At 45.3% G+C, this 11,904-nt stretch overlaps 1 long non-coding RNA gene across 1 annotated transcript; it reads left to right on the forward strand.

The window, feature by feature from the left end:
* Window positions 1–1,246: 1,246 nt before the first annotated feature.
* LOC135375659 (uncharacterized) lies at window positions 1,247–10,394 on the forward strand. Its single transcript, XR_010417323.1, has 5 exons — window positions 1,247–1,339; window positions 2,929–3,072; window positions 3,210–3,304; window positions 8,447–8,666; window positions 9,137–10,394. It is a non-coding gene; the product is annotated as an uncharacterized LOC135375659 (long non-coding RNA).
* Window positions 10,395–11,904: the final 1,510 nt, after the last annotated feature.

The raw sequence follows: 11,904 nt of genomic DNA on the forward strand, positions 1-11,904 counted from the left end.
TCACAGACAACATTCTTTGACAAACACTTCCACCGTGACGTGGTCCATTTGAAGGAAGACATCTGTTCTGCAGTCCTACTCTCGAAGTTGTCTCGAATGATCTACAACAGAAGACATATTGCAGGTAGAAGCAAATACCCGAAAGGTTTTAACGCGGTTCCATTGAAATGCCCACTCTACAAACATTGGATTAAAAACGATTAAAAACCCCCAGTGCTGGGTAGGACGAGGACAGAGGATAAAAAAGAGAACCAAGACCGGCAGTGAACTGCAACCAAGTGAAGTTTATTTTTCTTTTTCCGAACAAACCCGTGACACCCCTCTCACCCCTCTCAGCACTGGGTGTTTTTAATTGTTTTTAATGCAATATGAACCAACCAACCCAAACGCTTGCTCTGCTAAAAACATATTTATGTCGAATACCATCACGACATCATCATTTCAGGAACATTTCCGTCGTAAATCATACCGAGACCAGGCAAATCTGGCGTCACCATTTCGAACGTTCTCCATTCGAGCATTCTATAAACGAATAACCTTCGTGTGGGTAGCGTTAACTTTAAAATTTATAATCTCCTTCGCATTAGCGTCTATTTAGGACTTGTGCCTTATGCGAACTCCGTCTCGAGATTTTATCGGCCAAATCGAGCTGAAAGACTCACTCCATTCTTCCCTATAACGCCAGAGGAGCTGCAAAGGTGTTTGCCTTATAGTCCAGGGACGGTAGAACAGAGTCGCATAAGGTCTGGGAAGACAACAGGGACTGTAACAAGTATATTACGTAATGTCTTCAACGCAGAAAGAAAAAAAAAAAGGTTTTAAAATGGGATCGTGTTGAATTTCGCCCCGACTGTGGGGGAAAGTGCCAACAATATCCTCTCCTCTATTATATTTTCCCCGCATTATACCACCTTCATTTACGAAGATACTCGCTCCAAAGCAACCATACCCCATGACGTCGTCTCTGCTCTCTCAATCAAAGCATATACTATGAATGTGAGATCACCACATTCTATTCTACATTTACTTAAAAGACATCATATACCAAGCCATGCTATGCTACTATACTATGCTATTTTACAACTTAAACAACGATTTCTCATTTAAGTGCTGCTTGCACCTAGTGGTGTAACCCTATACCTTCAGTCTTACTCTAAAGCCACATTCCCGCACCAGGAGGTGATACTTACTCGCACGACAAACAAAGACGCGGTGAAAGATAACGCCTTATCAGCCTACCGCATAAGCAGGTTTCCCATAAGCGTCGCTCCAGACCCCGCCATGTGATGCGATGGATCTCCATCTCTTCAAGTGAACATCACTGGAAGTCCAGAGTCAGGTGAGATCCACAATGCGTATATTTTCACTATTATTTAGGCTGCGTTGTAGTGTTTCACTACTTTTTTACTGTTCTCACTCTGTTTGAGAATTGTTTTTATCGATTGTATTGCGTATTTTTAGAAGCGGCATTTTCTTGCGTTTATCTTCGCTGATCCTGTAACTCCTCTCCGACTCGTTATCTATTAATCTGTATCGTCACAGTAAATAGCGTACGCTGCATCCGAAAGGTTGCTACTTAAATTTACCAAGGATCACCGAAGCGTGCCCTTGCTTCTCCTTGGATTAATATAAAGCGTCACTCTCACCGATGCTCGCTCAGAATTCCCACCTACTTGTGCCGTCGGCCTTTTTTTCCCTTTTTCGGCGGGCGTGTTACGGTTAATTCGAATGTTCACCGTTAATGTTACTATCAATAAATACCTCTGTAGTTCGCCCATCATTGTACTCTTATAGTCTCATGCGGTTCGTAGCATCCGCAGTGGGGAACAATGTCACTGCGCCATCCCTTCTCGTGTCTAGTGGTGTCTTTGTGAACAATAGCTGTCGGCTCTTTCTCATAGTTCGTTATATAAAGTGTAAGTTTAATGATGTCCCCGCTAGGAGAGGTCACCATGGGTGGCCTGCAGGTGGAAAAACAACTGATAAGACGATAAGAACCCATGAAGGCATCACGTGAAGTACCCCCTCGAACGTTATCTCTTTCTTAGTGTTATCTCTGAGTGTAAGTGTTGCTCACATAGTTCATAAGACATTTTCTCTTCTAGCTTAATTAATGCATATTATGATACACATTTTTATATTTGTGCAGTTTTGTCGAGTATAACATATTACAATTGCAACGGTCGTTCGTGAATATAAACGTAATGTCCACGTGAAGGATGTGTCTTCCAACAAGATGGCTAGGAGCGGCTGTGTTAGGAGGAATTAAAGCTCAAGAATATTACAGACATGGGAAGGGGGGCATGTAAAGGATTACGGACAGATTATGAGCTCTTTTACAGTTCGTGGGCATGACCTTATGAACCAGAATACTTAGCGCAATTTTTATTGTCTTTTTAAATATTTTTTTTATTTTAATCCGTGTGATCGCCGCGAAGCAACTGTGGCTATGAGCGGAGTACAGGCGTGAACAAATGGAGAGAGGACAGCAGGAAGGAGTTGGTGACAGGAAGGTTAATGTGGCGCCCTGGGCCGACTTCAGAGGTAACTGTGGGGGACATTGGTCTGAGTCTTCGGAAAACCCAAGGAAAACCTCAGACAGCACAGCCGGTGACAGGATTAGAACCCGTGTCACGTGCAAGTCTAGGCGTGGCAGAGCGATCCTCCTGACCACTATGCCATGGGAGCTGGTTTTGGTTTTATTCCACTCTTAAAGTGAACTCCGACTGTCCACCAATCATTGTTTTTTACACGCTTTCTACCACAAACACCTTGGAACGTCAAGTGAAGTGTGTAATTACAAAGCATGGAGATGGCGTTATACGGAATTTGAGACAAGACCCTTTCCGACACACCTGTGACGTCACGTCTCATCTCTAACGATGTCAGATCATGAGGGTACCTTGTAAGTCACATGGCACGTTGCAGGAGGGCCATTGGTCTGACCTTGAAAAGCCTATGACGATCGTGCCGAAAGTGATCGGCGGAAGCAGTGAACCATCATTGTAGGGCCCAAGTGTGACATGTGACCTGCAGGGTACGTGGGCAAATATCATGTGACATCCAACAGAGGTTTGTAGGACTCTAATACTACTATAGGCTCCGTAGTGCGATGCTGCACTGAGCCACATAGCACAGTTGGTCCCTGTGACCTTGGTCAGGCTCGCATTCCCTTAACATTTATTTATTTATTTTGTACTTTACCGTAGCAGGTATTCGTCGAACCATTCGACAACACTTATCATCCAATCAAGGGCACCCAAGGGAACTGCGGCGCTTGTACACTGCTATAACATCGATTAAGGTAAGTTCTGTCACAGCCTTCTGTCATTCAGAATGTTGTTTCGTCTTCTGATCTGTTCAAAATGGAAGTCTTTCGCCTCCCTACCAAAATAAAGAGAAAATAAAAATGTCAGCTGACGTCGCAGGTTCCTTCCTAAAGGGATACAGTCGTCCAGCTTGATACTGAGCCCATAATCGGAACAATGGGACTACGCTCAAGTAAACAATGTAGGAATAGACTGAGTTGAAAAATGGATCTCTCATAAATCCAACTTTGAAAGTAAACTTTTCAAGGTATAATGTCTGTATATACGACGCGCCAATAAACTCGCAGAAAGTAAAGTTTCAAAGTAAAATTTATTTTACTGATAGCGAGTCCGCAATAACGCGTCGTGAAGTAGCTAGTCACAACTGGTTTGCGACTAGCATATACATTTTTGCCTTTACCATTCGTTCAATCAATCAATCGTTCATTATTCCTTCCTTATCCGTCCGCATCTGGAAAGTATCGATTTCATTTTTCCCGAATCCCCCTCTGGACTCCGGGAGTGCTACGCCAAACAACGGAATAAGCCACGTGTCGTCATGACCTATACATATTATGACGCAGATGCAGACTAGCTGTTGGAGTAATCTCAACTTGAGGAAGCCTCCGCGATCGATGGGCGACGCAGCCATGTCGTGTTTGTGTTTCTTTCTCGCCCATCGCTCATGTTTCCTCAGCCTGCAGTCTTGAGAATCCTACTATACTTATGTCATTGAAATCCATTTATTCGCACTGTGTTCTCTCAAAATGTTGCTTCTACGTGTGAAGAATCATAAAGTTGATTTCTAAGTTTTGAGAAGTGCACCGCATAATTTTGCGAGATCTCCACACGTCTGGCCACATATTGCTCCACTAAGTTCGCATTTTTTTTTAACCATCCTCAAGAGCTCGCTTGTATCGATACCGCTGTCGTGTCCTGGCCCCACGTCACACGAAACGCCATCTTCAAGTCATGGGACCTTGTTTATGTTCCGTTTGCGACTCGGTCACAGATTATGATATATGATACCTCGATCGTAAAATAAGGAACATAACATTGAAAAGAGCGAGTGTTTGGACTGGTTGGTACATGTTTCAATTAAAAATAATAAAAAAAAACACAGTGCTGGGTAGGGCAAGGATCGAGAATAAAAACGTCAAGGACCTGCACCGAACTGCAACCAAATGTTTATTTCTTTTTTAATTTTTCGAGCAAGTCGAAGCAAACACCCCTTTCACCCCCAAGAGAACAACCAACGAGAGCGCGTTGCGCCAAAACATGTTCTTTAACCTGCGCCCCCTCTCTGTTTTTTCCAGTGCTGATAAATTCCTCGATTTTATTTGTGTAATCAATAGATGCTAACGCAACTATCCCCTTCTTCCCGGATAAAACTAGCCTCCTGATATAGAAGTTTTCCTCTTCCGTGCCCCTGAAACATAGCATGTTTCATAACATGGAACACATGGATAACTTGGAATTTTCATAAAAACACTGTGGCACTCTAGTGCACCAGTGTAGAACTCGTACACACCAATAAGTTAGGCACGTGACGACAAAACGCGCTCTACCAAATATCAGGCCGGGAAACTTGTACCTGTACTATTAGGTTTTCCCGTAGGCATTTAGTCTTTGTACATTTACCTTGATGTTTTCCCCACATCTAAGTTTCTGGGTCGAATTCGCTTCTCTTCATTTTCAAGTGGGTCAGGAAGAATACGATGATATCACAAACTGATGTAGACTTTACGATAACGTAAAGTACAAGTCTAGCGGACATGTTGCTATGCTCTTGTAGTGCAGCAAGTAAGAAAATATGTGTCATTTTAGAGCGCAGCTCTTTCGTGCCCATTCCTGCGTTGAGAAGCACCGGCGTCTTAAAAGCTTAAAAGTCTGGTAGTGTAATCTTGGCCCGTCGCCGCCAACGTTCCGCGCTGACAGCCGCCTATCGCTACGCCATTCTTCCTCAACCTAATCTTATCGGGGTCATAGACAGACTTTGTCACCGTGCTTTGTATGGCAAATCACGACTGTCACAGTGCGCCGAGTGACAGCGACCGACGCAAGTCGGCAAAATGTCGCTTCTGTATGACAGGTTTGGATGACAAAATCGGCAGACAGAGAGTCTGACGAAGTGTCGTCAGCGGTTTGATCATTGCTCAAAATATATCGCCGAGAACAGACATAACTCCGAAAAGCTTTTTTTTTCTCCTTTTACAGGGAAATATTGTGGCTTGGACGATTGACGAACGGTATTAAGCGGTAGAAGCATTTGCATTTACTTAACAACAGCACATACTGTAAACTGTGCTGGATTACGGGGGGGAGGGGCAGACGAGGCACTTGCCCCGGATCCCCCACCAGAAAAGGTCTTGTACAAGGGAAATGTGTTTTGCATGCCTGAAACGCATCCCTGAAACGGAAATTTGTAGATATATCTCCCCCGTCAACACATATCGACCCCGAATAACACATTGGATAGACATGGAATACAAGAGTGAGCCCCCACAGCAGAGTGCCCCGGTGCCCCCCCCCCCCCCCAACTGTAAATCTGACACTGAGGTATTTTAAAAGCTTGCGTGCATGACACTTGCATAGATTACGCAGGGGACATGCAGGTCACCCGATCATTGAGTAAGCCAGTAACACGCTTCTTTCGGTAGCATAATTTGTTACAAACAGTCTACTAGTTATTTGGGAACATGAAGTAAGCTGTAAAGAAACAAGGGAAAGGGTGCAGGCTAGCTGGTATAGATCCATGAAGAAGACCGAGAGACACGGACACAGAAGACGACACACGTAGGTTCTCGAGAACCTACGTGTGTCGTCTTCTGTGTCCGTGTCTCTCGGTCTTCTTCATGAAGTAAGCTGACTCAACAGTTGAAGGAGAACACTAAGACGGAAGAACCTGAACTTACAGTTGCGGAGTCCGATTGTGCAGAAGTTCAACTTAGGGGTCCCCCTTCGGGTGGGGTATCGAAGCGTACATAGAAGAATTATGAAGTCTCTACTCGGAGCACCGTTGGCGAATCCCAAAACAGAATAGGGGTCCATGAAGGCACACAACACACATGACAGCGCACAATCCCACTCCAACTGACGCAATCACCGAGGGCTGCCGCAGAAAGCGCATTGCAAGGCCGCCCGGGGCCAACTGAAGCAGGGGAGACATCGCGTCAATAAATAACATACACTTGTATCTGTGTTGCCCCGATGTTCGTTATAATGACTATCAACTACAAACAATGATAATTTGTAATACTTTTCCCAAACGGCTTATTCAGGGCGCCATATTGAGAGAAGGAACAACGCAGCTTGTCGGTTGTCGTTGTCACTCAGTGTGCCAGGCTTGTTTGTCAGGAGAGTCCGTCGATAGCGATACTCGGCGACAGCCGACATACGGACGTCTGTGTCGGCCGTCTTTGTTTGTGCAGCGTAACTGGTTCGCGGAGACGATGACTTTGGATGTCAGCCGACAGGTCTTGTCAGGACAGGTCGGTTGCCGGCCCAGTATGACACCGCTTTAAGCCACCCTTAACCGACAGAGCGAACGAGGAGCGAGACAAAGGATGAACGTGTGGGAGGGGTGAGGAGGAAAGCAGAGGGGAGCGTACGGCGACAGTGCAGAGAGCGCGAGGAGGATGTTACGAGGGCAGCCGAAGGAGCCGCGCTCGCTCTGCGGCCTTTGTGCCCTTTAAACGTTTTCCTCCCCACATCGTTGTAAGGCCGCTGTACAAAAGTTGTGCAGGATAGCCGATTTATTTTGAACTTTTCCGGGGATGCGGCTGATGGCGCAGATTTGTTCACGCTACACGCAGTGCAGAGTGGCTTCAAATGTATTTTCACTCACGCACTCGATTGGTTTGAAAAAGACTAGTCTTCAGCCAAGCTACTAACAAAAACAGACACCTTCGGGCTTGGAGCGGGTCCGTCTGCCATGGAAGTTATGACAGCACTGCGTCTTTGACGGAAGCAACGGAGTACGTCTGCACTAGAGACGCGATTTGACAAAATTCACGTATGTTAACGTGGAAATCCCGTAAAAAAATAATACAACAGAATACCAGGCTACCTGCTCGAAAGCCCTGCGTAACAATGGGTCGAGCCCCTCCAGACTGACCGCAGAGTGGCCACCTGGACAGGCGCACCCCTTGTGAACGTCTTCCAACACTCCAATTACATGCCGAAACTGTAGAATTATGTTGGAAGGGAGTTGCCTCAGGACAGAAGCCGCCGATATTTCGAAATATCGGCCGCTTCTGTCCTGAGGCAACTCCCCTCCTACATTCTACCGGTTCGCTGGATTTCTACCCATCTACGTGGTATTATGTTGTTCATCGTGTACTACAGACTGCGGTATCCGAAATGCCCCACGCGATAGAGTGGCGCAGCTTGACCCTTATTCGGTGGAATACATGGGAAATGCAAACTCGATACGTTGATGGTATGCCAGAATTCCATCTCTGGGCGAGCAAACACCACTGGCTAAGAACCAATAAAATCGCGGCATTAAGAAAAAGAATGCCACAACCGTGCAGCTCCATCACAGAGTTTTGGGGCGTAGCAGATCCTGCCGGATAACTCATACAAGACAACTGGTACCTTTATCAATCAAGACTAGCATAACCTGTACCATACCAATTCATGTCAAGCGATAAATCATGCTAGGACTGCACGAGGTCCTGGTATATGTTGTCTCGAAATTATAAGTATTGGTATTATCATACTTTTAGTTTTCTTGGTATGAATGTTGTGTGGTATGAGACCTGTATTGTTATGAGCTGGGTAGGAAGCAAGATGACGCCGCAGCAGCGGAGGCTCCGGTGGCATGACGACCTTAAAGGGCTTTAAAATCCCTTCATTTAGTGTCGAAGCTCTTTTCGTACGAAAAAAAAAAAAAAGAGGCCATGTGGATTGTCGACCGATATCGAGCACATTGGTTCCGCTTTCACAGATGAGCTTCTGAACACGAACATGCTTTTACAAGAGCAGTAAACTCCCATTTTTTTAATTCATGAAGCAAGGCACCAACCAATCCTCAGTCATTTCCCTGCTTTGGAAAGAAAATCACTTACGCCGCCGGACTTAAGTGCAGTCTATATGGTGTTTTGTAACACATTTTTCTGTTTCTCTGGTTCCAGATACCTGGCTCGAACTCTGCTACATGAGCTGCCCTGGACGTTGTCGTGTTTCTTTCCACATTATGTAAAGGCCTGAGTATGTAAAAACACCCAGAGGGACGACACCAACACACGAGCACACAATCGGTGTGCCAAGGCCCAGGCTCTTACACAATGGAGTTCGTCCACCTCCTTGACTGCGTATGCGCGATCTTGTCGTGTTTCCTTGTTCTGTGGTGCGGTACGTACATTCTTTTTTTTTTTAGCTCCGACTCCAGAATGCCATACCCAGCCCTCTCTCACGCTCCCACGTGGTCTATACATGATATGGTCCATGGCTATAAGGGAGCCGCACACTTCCACCCCACTGTCTCCTGTTATGTGTCGGCTGAAACAAACCTGTTCCCACGAAATTACCGTCGTGGTCTGCAGAGTCAAATAAGGAAACAAGCCAAAGTATCGATAAACACTAAAAAACACCGAAGATACTAGACAACAACCTAAAACACAGCAGGGACGACATAGCATTGCTGCTTTTATTACGCAAGGTGATCCCAGAGTAAAAGACAAGAGTCCCTGCAGCAACAGTTGCTTCGCGGCGCAAACACGGACAAACAAGACTCGCGCTCCAGACATATTACCGCACTTGACGTGTTTCTTGTTTTTAAATTAGTGATGCTTACTCTCCTAAATTTCTCGTTAAAATTACAGGAATTTATCTCTTCGTCTCCAAGGATATGGCTCCGACACCTGAATTTGATCTCGCTGTGGAAACGTCGCGAGAGTGGGAAGGCGTCAGGAAAGAAATGCACGAAGCCATTGTGGCGGAAGACGAGGCTCGTGTTCTAAAGTGTCTGGATGCCGTGCCTGCTTTGAAACTGTGGTTGGACCCTGTTAAAGGAAAATCAGCTCGTTACAGAGCTGTTAAAAAGAGAGCCATCCGTATACATGGCCTTTTAGTCTCGCGTGGATGTGTCCTCAAAAACACCAACGAATCATCATATTATCAACATCTCTCACCCGTCCATCAAGCTGAAATTCGACGGCAACGATACTACACCACATAATGCAAAGACTCCTACATCTATTACTTGAGAAGCAAATCAATGAGCCACGTTGGACTTAATGACTTGGAGAAGCGGTTGGAGAAGATTTTCAGGGAACTTTCAACCGACCAATTCAACGGGAAAATATTGAAAGTTGTTGCGACAGCACCGCACCTGGATATAGGATTCGACTTCAACAGTGAAAACGTTCAGGGGACCACGGGGTGCAGCGGCAGCCGCGTCCTCGGACTTGCTACCTGCGGAGAGCAAACACTTTTGATCGGAGCCAGAGCAACGGAAGTCGAAGTCCGGGGAACGTTTATTCACGAATCATGTCAGTGGGCAATTTATCTGGTGTATAAAAATGATGGTAAGCCGTATTTCTGCGAAGATACAGAAAAGGAACAGCGATACAGAGCCATTCTTGTTGACATAAAACAAAGAGAAAACTATGTGGATGTCTTCATCCAACAAGCTTTTATCACACCACAACAACTTTATTTCAGGATAATGGGTGGGGAATCAAAAATGAAGAACAAGAAGCGAGCGTTCGTGTCCCACGCATACTAACTCAATATGGCAGCGACCACGGATGTATGGTTCTGGATCAGGAGATACCAGAAATACGTAGGTTTTTCGAGGATAGTGTCATTCCGGACATGATGAAATACATTCAAAATGGAATCCCGTCGACAGATGCGACACAGATAGAAAAGGAAAAAAAAGCGAGACTCAACAAAGCTTTCAATGTTGGCAAACTCAAAGTCAAATTCGAGAACCAACTGAGGAACAGTGTCTGGGAAAACAGATTGCTTCATGTTTTTACTGGTCCAGAACTGACGCTTTTCGAAATAATGGTTCACAACGCTGTGCAATCTACGGGAGGCCATACTTGTTTTTCGAAGTAAACCAACTGGACTCCACACTGAAGGATGTGTTACTTCGAAGACCTCTGACCCACCATCACCGTACTTTTAACTACCGCAAAACCAGGCACTGACGGAGCACTTATTAAGGAATAGTGAGCCGTCCTTTCTGCCTAACCTTCCCTATGAACGTTAATAGCTTCCCTCTCTTGCGAACGCTTATTTTTCAACGGAGAGTTTTGATCGATTATTTTTAGCGGACATTTGTAACCGCATATTATAGGCGATATGTTTTTGACAGCATATTTTTTACGATTTATTTTGAAACGGTGACGTTCTGTAAACGGTAGAAGTGCAAGGGTGCAGGCGAGCTGGTACATTGTAAAGCGACGATAAAACTACCCCATAAGCTCTTTAACGCCCTTTCATTCTGATAAGTCAGTTTACCGTATTTCTCACAAGACCCGCTTCGTTGAGTGCGCCGTAGGCGTTGTGTATTATATACCTTTTGCATGTGGTTTTTGCTACGTAGGATAGTCTGGTAGATGCTTAGACATTAGACTCTTAGAGCATAAAAGAAATGCAGACAGCCTTTCAGGAAATTCTGAATTGGTCGAACACTTGAGAGATTGTCACAATTGTTTCCCGCTTTTCCAAGAGACCATTGTATTGAAAAAGGTGCATGACCCGTTTGGGCGACTCTTAGCTGAGTACAAAGAGATTAAGTCACGAGGCAATAGCGTTAGTGTTCCCTCTGTTTCCCCCTTTCCACTCATCAGGAGGTTATTGGGAGTGTAGGCTGTCATTAAATGGGTTGCTGTGTCTGAGAACGTGTCGTGTCGTCTTTTTTGTTCCGTGTCTCCGGTTTTATCGTCGTTTTAAGTTCGTTCTGTAAGTTTGTACGGACGCCTTTCGGTCTTCCTATAGCTCACTAGCTATATTCTCAGTGGCGTATCTAGGGTGTGGCAGGTGTGGACAGGTGCCATGGGCGCCAGGTGAACAGGGGCGCCATTATGTGGTCGGGTGTGAATGTGCCAGGTCGGGCACTCAAACTGGCACATTCATAAATGATCTAAAGCACCCGCTATTAGAGAGGTTGTAGTGTGAAACCTAGTGCGGACCACACGAAAACGCATCCCCAAGGACATCGTGTTAACCATGTTGCCATGGGCGCAGGTAGCTCTAGATACGCCACTGTATATTCTCCAGTGGAGAAACCACCCTAGAGAGTGTAACAGAGTAGTAATGGATGGACACAGACCCTGCTCTCACCCTGGTAGAGCATGCTCCCTTTTGGCCCGATCTGAAGGAAGACCAGAGCAAGTGTATAGAGCATATACTGTAATACAAGATTTTGATGGCACGTTCGTTAAATGTATTGAGGCGTGAAACATTTGAAACGGTGAGGAGATGCGACTTTGCAAATAACCTGTCTGTCTGCAAGTGTCAAGGTATACCCAATAGCGTTTCTCACATGCCTTCTTGTCAAATACCAAGTTTTCAATTCAAGCTATTCTATATAATGTGATTACCTGCTAGGTGGAGCTGTACAAGTCATCAAATTCCT

The sequence above is a fragment of the Ornithodoros turicata genome, unplaced genomic scaffold (genome assembly GCF_037126465.1).
Source record: "Ornithodoros turicata isolate Travis unplaced genomic scaffold, ASM3712646v1 ctg00000914.1, whole genome shotgun sequence".
Lineage (NCBI taxonomy): Eukaryota > Metazoa > Arthropoda > Arachnida > Ixodida > Argasidae > Ornithodoros > Ornithodoros turicata.